Consider the following 9,443-nt stretch of genomic DNA (forward strand, 5'->3'; position numbering starts at 1 on the left):
AAAACAAAAATAATACACTAATCTTGCTTAAAATGTTGAAAAGAATGTTTCATCTTTAACTTTATGACTTTTGGAGATCTGTTCATCTTCTACCCACTTAATTATTCACAATAACAGAAATTCTGACCGGGGTGCCCAAACTTTTGCATAGCACTGTACCTGGCTTTGAGATACAGAACCCTCCTATAGCTTCTCTGCTTTCATAGAGTCAAAATGTTTTCTGTTGAAATTCTAGACAAATTATTTTAGGATATTTATGAAACATAATCTGCCTTTGATCCCATCCTGGAACTCAGAAAAGTTAGTAATTTTGTAAAAATGTGTCTTACTAAACAATTAGTTTTCCAGATTTTTTATGAATATTTCAATAAATAAATTACTAGGATATCCCAAAGTTCTACTCCTGAGAGAGGAGCAAGCATCAGAAGAGATCTAGCAATGTTTTTAAAAATAAAAACGTAAGGCAACCTGTAGTTAAAATTAAGGCATTTAACTTACCCATTCAGATTTAATTAAAAGCTGCAATCACTTCTTCATATTCCATGCACTGTATGGAATAGAGGACTTTTTCCTTCTTCCTGCTGTATGAAGATATTGTATGTATTGTGATCACACCTTGCAGCAGGGTTGCAAACCAAGTTCCCACTCAGCAGCTGGCAAATCCATCCAGCTCTTCTCCCAAATTTTCATTCATATGTTTGGTCTGTTCATTGGTCAGGCATTGGTCAGGCATTCATAACCCATCCTCAGGCTTTGCCTTGTGAAGTCAAACAAGAGAAAATCTGCAGATGCTGGAAATCCAAGGAACGCACACAAAATGCTGGAAGAACTCAGCAGGCCAGGCAGCATCTATGGAAAAGAGTACAGAGTCAACATTTCAGGCCAAGACCCTTTAGCAGGACCCTGATGAAGGGTCTCAGACTGCAACATCGACTGTATTCTTTTCCATAGATGCTGCCTGGCCTGCTGAGTTCCTCCAGCATTTTGTGTGCATTGGTTGCCTGTGAATTGCCTTGATGGTCTTTAAAAAGTTTAAATTGTTCAAATGGAATAATTTAAAAGAGAATAAATGTACTTGAAATACCTGTGCTAGAAATTAATTGGAAACATTGAGGTAAAATATGTTAAGAAGCACTAACCTGAAATATTTATCAAGATTGAAACAAGTAGAGTTGACCTGAGGTGTCAACTATCCCTGGTATAAGGCTGAGGGATGCAAAATGTTCAGTGCTGAGACTTTCAGCAGAGCAGGAGATCAAATGCACTGCAGTTGACTGGCTGAAGGTCAGGATGTTCCAGGTCCATGTTTTCCTTCTTTTGATATGGTGTTGACCCAAATACAGACATGATACTTGATCTCTCCACCACCTGCTCCCCTCCCAAACACTGCAACTCAAACCTTACTTGTCTTGTCACTTTTCCAGTTCTGGTGAAAAGTGATGGATCTGAAACATTAACACCAGTTTACTTTCTACAGTTGCTGCCTGACCTGAGTATTCTCAGCGTTTTCTATTTTTATTCCATCATTTTCTGATCCACATTCCTCACTGGTCTTCTTGATTGACCATAAATCTTCAAGATGGTGCTGAGTAGGGTGGAGGTACATTTGATATTAGTCAATTCAGGGTGACAAATTACAAGGAAAATGCCTCAAAGACATGAAATAGAACTGAGTAAAATCATTCAAAGAATAATAGCAAAACCTTTTTAAAAATTTCAGATTTCCAGAACAGCATTCTGAATGTGTAAAATGTAATTCAAAATACGTTCTGTGTCGTATTTCAGAATGTGAAGTAAACATTTATTCTGCTGCACTTTACCTAAATATATTGTTCTTTAAGTCATGTCTCAGGTGAAAATGTGCCATTATATTGATTGCTTTATTTGTGTTGTTTTTAAGATCAAACAGAATGAAAGTATATACCCTGAAAATTATGACATTCTTGATGTGATTTTATCAAAATTTGCCAACTGCTCTTTCAAGTGGTTAGTTAGTTATTCTGGTCTATAGTAATTAGGTTAATGCTTATTTCAAAATGTCAAAGAAATATCTGAGCATATCAATGACACTGTCAGCAACACAACTGATGAAAATCATCTGGCTTGGAGGATCAAGCATTTTGAAATTACTTGAGGGAATAAAACAGAATATTTGGAGGTAACTCTGCACTCTCATGCTTCCATTTACTTGCAGTAAAAATAACTAACCTCCTAAAATTGTAAAAAGATTAGATGTCTCTAGGTTTATCACCTGGCTGCTGGTAAAATGTAATTATCTGAGATGGGGGAGTGTTAGGGAAAAGTAACATTCTGGGTTTTGAAAGCGACGTGTTTCAAGAACTGGCTGTTTTTATCCCACTGTAATCCTGTTCAGTGAGGCCTTGGATTATGTGCTAGATGTGGATGGTATTACTCAGGTGACCAGTACAGTAATCCTGTCTCTTATAATGTGAGTGGATCCATTGTTTATGGAGGCCTGAACCGCAGATGCCAATGAAATTAACATTTGCTCTTGGTGCCTCACTTTTATTCAGTATAGCTAAAATATGCCATTAATGCATTTGGCTGAAACATTACAATGTAATTTGATGTCAGTAGGTTTGGATGAATAACTAATAACCTAAATTAGCAACATGTTTATCTCCTTAAAGAAAATAGGGAGCTTCTAGTTTATAGTTTTTAAACATTAATTATAAAGAGCTATCATGAGCTGGAATTACTGGCATTCCTACGCCAATCAATCAGAATATTTGCAGATGTCATAGGTATGAATTTAATTTGAAAAATCTCATGAACTTGCTCAGTGAGATATTTGTATGAGCCTTGATTTCATGGAAACTTTGATTGGACAGCCTATTTACAACCAGAAAAGAATGTATGCCCCTAGCATACAGTTTTATTTTAATGGGTTGCAAGGATTTTACTAGAGCTGCAAAGTTGGATACCAGGGAACAACATAGAAGAGGGAACAAATAATTTAACAGTCAATTGTTAAAGCTTCCTCTTAAACCAGTACAAGAATATTATACAGAATGCCCACAAAGTAATGGATGAACTCAAAAGGCCAGGCAGCGTCTATGGAGGGGATAGAACAGTCAATGTTTCAGGCAGAAAACCCTTCATCGGGACTCTTAACTAATGGCTGGAACAGATGGGTGAACTGAAACAAGGGAATAGTTTTTTTTTACGAGTGACAGGGTGGAAAGATGTATAGTCAGGATTAATTATGAGAATCAGTAGGTTTGTAAAAGATATCAATGGATAGCCTGTCTCCGGAGGTGGAAACAGATCAAGAAAGTGGAGAGAAGGGTCAGAGACAGACCAAGTAAATTTGAGGGCAGGGTGGAAGCTAGACGCCAAGGTGGTGAAATTGATGGGTTCAGCATGGGAGCAGGAAGCAACACCAAGGCAGTCGTCAACGTAGTGGAGAAAAAGTCAGGGAGTGTTAAGGGTCTCGGTCTGAAATGTCAACTGTTTATTCCCCCTTAATAGATGCCTCCTCCAGCATTTTGTGTGTGTTGCTCAAGATTTCCAGCATTTGAAGCATCCCTTGTGTTCAGGAGTATTATATGGGATTAAGGTATCCAGTGCTGAAAAATTTGGGAACGAATATCTCCTGCCATTACTTGTAGGATTCTTTAAAATGTTTGTAATTAAGCAGTTAGTTAGATCCATTAAGCTAAGATTATTCTTGATATAAATACTCAAGGGCATAATTACTTTGTTCTGCGTGTTTGCAGAGTATTAAACTCAAAACTACAGCTTTTTTCTGTACATCTTACTGAACTTGTTTGTCAGAAATTGCTCTTATTTCTTGCTAGTACATTAGTCCTGTTGGGACTTTCATCAGTTTTAATGAGATCAGAAAGCAAGTAGATAAGGCTCAGTCTGGTAGAGGCTTGAAATTTTATGCAGATAAGCAGTTTCTGCATTTAAAGTACTACAGTTTAGTCAGGAATGTTAAGTAGACATAAGGGAGGTATATTGAGACTAAGACTTGTGTAATTAAGTAGGTTATTTCATTATTATCCTATTAGTTGGAAGAACTGTATTATAATTAGCATTTGGAAGGTTTTTGTATCACACTTTGACAGCAAATACAGAAATAATCCCTTTTAATTTAGCAGGACCATATTTTAGCTTTCCAGTGGGTAACATTTGAAAGCCCTGTGAATAAAGTATTTTGTGTGGTAACTTGCAAATAAGTAAGCAAGTTTTCTGCATTCAGTGGTGAGTCAATTTAAAGATCCAATTTGTCATCTTAATGCATGCATGGATGTGTTGTGCAGATCATATCATCACTGAATCGTTTAATCACAAGAAGAAAGTCGGGGTACGTGTCAGGATCCAAGCATCATTTTATCACTTTTCAAGTTGTTTGTATGGGATATAGATCACAAAAATATGGCTGTCTCTCACTCCATCCCACTTTTCAGGGAATTTTGAATCCTCAGATGTTCTTGACCTTCACATTAGGGAGGTAACATGTTCTCCTAGAATGTCTTCAACTACAGATTATTATTATTATTACAGTCTAATTATTGACTATTCTATCACCGTAGTTTTTCTATTATTTCTATGAGCCCTCTGACAATTTGAGCAATCCATTATCAATTGCTAGACCCAAATACTGATTTAAGACATAAGATGTACCCGGGAAAATCCTGTACTACCTGTCGTATCCCCGGTGTCCTTTTCATAGTTGTTCATTCCCACACACTGCAGGCTATGGGTTAACTATCTCTTGAAGCCTTGCCTGGTGCAGCACCATTTGCAGCTCAAGCTTCAAAACCAAGATTCCATCTTCCTCCAGCCGATAATACTCCTTGCACCTGCTGTTGTAATCGATGTGCAAAGCACTTCAGAGCTTCTCTGGGCACAGGATGGCACTGTCCTGCAATACCCTTATCAGTCAATGATTAAAATTTGCCAGCTCTCTCATCTGAATGCTCGCATCTGGATTGCTAGGACATACTTGGATATGAACTGATCTGTACATAAGTTCCATTTACTATACATTATGCCTAACCTGTTCTTAATCAAAAATCTCCAACCCAAGCATTCATCAAACAAACCTACATTGCATTATCACCTAGGGTAGTCTCTAATGTCTCTTTCAGAAACTTCTTCCCACCAGTTCATTCCTTATCCTGCTGTTGCTCCCCAGCAAAATAGGCAGGTTGGGTAATGATGAACATAATTTATTTTGCTGTGTCCATTCAACCATGTGCCTTGACACTCAGCAGCATCTTCTTAGGCAATTCTTTGGGATTGAAGATTACTTGGTTCCACTCCACTTCTGAGGTGACCATTTGGGATCTAGACTCTGGTGCAGGTGGAACAGCAGGTGTTTTGTGGGGCAGGTAGGTGAGTAGTCTGGAAGGAGCGGTTCTCCATAGACTGGTTGACCCAGGGCTTCTGTAGGTTCCCAGTGCGTGGACTGAAGGGCATTAATGCCATTTAATAATTGGTGTAGGAATGTCAACTGGAGTTCAAACTAGCGGAGTGTGAGGTGCTGTACGTTTGGAGATCAAGTATAAAGGGACAGTACACTGGTATTGGCAAGATCCTTGTGTTGATGTACAGAAGAACTTTGGACTCCAAGTCCATAGTTCCCTGAAAGTGGCTTCACAAGTTGATAGGGTGGTAAAGAAGGCATATAACATCTTTGCCCCTGTTAGTTGAGGTAATGACTTAAACAGTCTGGAAGATAATTTGCAGCTTTATTATGCTATGGTTAAGCTGCAACTGGAATATTACATATTGGAAAGACATGGAGGCCTGGATTAGAAGGCATGTGTTACATCAGGAGATGTTGGATGATTTTGGTCGTTTTTTTCTGAGTGGCAAAGTCTGAAGGGAAATTATTTTTCAAGTGGAGATGATGGAGATTAGACCTTTGGTGTAGGAGGCTTGATGGAATGTGGTGCGGCATTGTGATGAGACAGATTGATAGTGTTGGAGCAATGGCCGAGCTTTGGAGCCATTCATTAGGATCAGAGCTTGAATGTGAATCATAAGCAAAATGGCGTGGTTAGTGGGAACAGAAGAGTAGATCGAGGGCAATCTGTTGAAAATGCAGAAAGGGAAGGGGAGCATTTCAAAAGGGTCACTTCCTTCACTCTTCAGTCAAAGCCAACAACTGATTGTCTTATGGTACTTTCCTGTGCAATTGCTCACCTCTTCCCTTCCCATGATCCAGGCACTGAAACAGCAATTCACTCGACTTCTAATCAAGTGGTCTCCTGTCCATGGAGAGACGAGTCATCAAATGGGTAAACTCTTTGTGAAACATCCACATTTCAGGCTACATGAACATCCTGAGGCTTGCCACTTATATTCTCCATCCCAGTCCCAGTCTGACCTCTCTGTGCCCTCCATTTTTATAACAAGGCCCAATTCAAGTTGAGTAGCAACACTTCATCTCTCTCAGTATTCTACAGACACCGGTACTTGATTTCAAATTCTCCATCTTTCAGTAGCTCACAGTGTATTAGAATGGCGTTTCTGCCTGCCATTCATTTGTGATGTTACCCATTCCCCCCCCCCCCACCGTATTATTATAAACTGGCCTTCTAGGCATATCCCACACTCTGCTGCCCACACTTAATGTACAAGGAAACATAATCTACCTTTAGCTACATTTAACTCGTGGTCTCACGTTGTTCTACTTATTCCTTCCCTACCTTCTCTGCCATGATTTTAATTTTTCTCTATATTGTTAAACAATTTCAAACCTAAAACATTACCTCTCCTTCTGCCACAGAGATGTTGCTTTTATTTCAGTTTTAGATTTAGGGATTGGGGAATTTAAATTTGACCAACCATATATATAGCAAGTATCAGTATGGTGATTTAAAAAGCATATTACTATTCTCCGAGTCTCTTACTTAAACACATTTCTTCTACAATACAGACATTCATCTTATTCTCTTATCAAACATCTCCTAGATACCCTGCAGAAAGTTATACACTTTACTCTGTATACCCCACCCAATCAGACAGATGTGATTTATTCTTTACTGATCTATTCCTGTTCATCTTTGACTCATCTCTGTGCATTGTGTATGACTGACAGATTCCAGTAATTTCTCTGTATTTGACATTAATAGGCTTGTTGTCCCTCAAGTCTTTTCTCTCTGTTTTTAATTAATAGACTGATGTTCTCAATTTTGCAAGCCCACAACATAGATTGTTTTCAGGATGGCTCAGTAATCTTGTTCACTGGAGCATCCATGCTGAAGACCACCTGGTTACAGGAAGAGAAAACTGGACCATAATGCATGGAGCAAATTTCTGCCCACGCCCACTGGACAACATGTCCCTAATTCAAACAACTGGCTGGTGAGGTGGATATACGCTTCTGCCAAAGGAGATGTGAAGCACTCCTTCCCTCCACTAGCCTGCAGGCCACTCTCAGGCGAGCTGTAGCACCTGCTTAGCCCCCCAGTCAGGGTCATGTAAGATGGTGGATGGTTGTATGAGCAGCTGGTGCATATCACTAGTCCTGGGTATGCGACCACAGACACCAGGCAGACAATCTCTGAAGAGTATTGATCATGTAGGACACTGCCCAGAAGAAGGCAAATGGCAAACCACTTCTGTAGAAAATTTGCCAAGAACAATTGTAGTCATGGAAAGACCATGATCACCCACATCATAGGACACAGCATACAACAAATGAACAAATCCTAATAAAACTAATAAATTGTAAACACTTCAATCCTGCTCAGTCATCTTTTTGATTCATGTGCAGTATGGCAAAGGTGGCAATTTACTTGTCAATAGTTCAGTATTTAAGGTGAAGAGAGGACAAATCTTTCAGCGTTTTGTACATTTTTATCTTTCATTTAGAGTCACTACATTAAAATATACTGTTTAGAACGACTGATAAACACAGGAAACAACATGCCCTTCTCTTTGAATGTTATTCCTTTTAAAGTAAATTTTAATCTTTTCCCATAGTCATACATAATTCATCCTGCACACAGGTAAATATGATTCTATTTTACCTCTGGTTCAACTGGATTGACAGATTTTGTAAACTGTATACCAGTTGGGGAATTGAATAAAGAATGCAGAGGTATGATGCAACAATCTAAGGTCCCCTGATGGTTCAGTTGATTTATTCAATGTATAGTTCAGCAAGACAGACATGAATAATGCCATATTCATGTCAAAATCGCAAATTTAAGATCATGCTCCTATTTGGAGAACCCTCAGGCAGAAGGGGGATTCCAAATAAATGCTGTTGACATTGGTTATTGGGCAAGGACAATTACAGTTTGCTGTGCTGTCAATTATCATCTAACATCCCACTTCAGTATCCATGTATCGTGTCAAAGCTATCATGTTACAAGGAGTGAGGAGTTAATATTGTTAGGCAGCACGTCCGTGAAGGGCTGAAGGACCTTTTTCTGTGCTGTGACTATAACCTGGGAGAGGTGGGAGCATTTTGTTCTGTGAAATTCACCCTTTTCTACATAGAATGCAAGAGCCTAGGGAAATCAGCAGCTTAACACCGCACTGCAAATTTTGAGTGTTAGAGATAATTTTAAACAGGAAACTACTAATAGCAACATTACATTATTTAGAAGCTGAAGTAATTGCAATTTTTCCCATTATGACTGACCAACAGGAACTTTTCATTTTACTTATACACCACTTATTTCTGGAGAATTATATTTGATGTGCTTTACAGAAATAAATTGTGAGCTATTGTAGTTTTTAGACATGAAGCAAATCTGCAGACTCCATTAAATGTTGCTGTCAAATTTAATGATATATAGGCTATTCCTTCCATGCAGAGAGTATACCATTGAAAAGAGGAAAGAACAAGATTAGCTACACAACTGAAGTAACATACAGAAGGCTAGGACACAGCACCATTCTGTTTAATTATCTTGTATAAAACATAGGAGCTAAATTAGGCCATTTGGCCCATCAAATCTGCTCTGCCATATGATGCTGGCTGTTTTATTTTCCCTCTCAACTCCTTTTTCTTGCCTTCGCCCCATAACCCTTACTAATTAAGAACCTATCAACCTCCACTTTAAATATAGGCAATGACTTGGTCTCCACAGCTGCTTGTGGCTATGAATTCCACAGATTTACCACCCTCTAGATGAAGAAATCGGTCCTCATCTGTGTTTTAAAGGAACATCTTTATATTCTGAAACTGTGCCCTCTGGTCCTAGACTCTCCCGCATCCACTCTATCCAGGCCTTTCAAATATTCAGTAAGTTTCAGTGAGATCCCAGAGCCAAACGCTCTTAACACATTAACCCTTTCATTCCTGGATTATTCTGATAAATGTTCTCTGGACCCTCTTCAATGCTAGCACATTCTTTCTTTGATATGGGGCCAAAAATCATTCACAATACTGCAAGTATGATCTGACTATGTATGTCTTCTAGATCCTCACCATTATGTCCCTGTTATTA

The 9,443-nt window shown here is 38.7% G+C and overlaps 1 protein-coding gene across 5 annotated transcripts in view; it reads left to right on the plus strand.

Annotated features, from left to right (window-relative positions):
* nol4lb (nucleolar protein 4-like b) overlaps positions 1–9,443 on the plus strand; it is a 340,315-nt gene that overhangs the window by 324,200 nt on the left and 6,672 nt on the right. The gene's annotated exons all lie outside the window — the stretch shown is intronic.

The sequence above is a fragment of the Hemitrygon akajei genome, chromosome 11 (genome assembly GCF_048418815.1).
Source record: "Hemitrygon akajei chromosome 11, sHemAka1.3, whole genome shotgun sequence".
NCBI lineage: Eukaryota > Metazoa > Chordata > Chondrichthyes > Myliobatiformes > Dasyatidae > Hemitrygon > Hemitrygon akajei.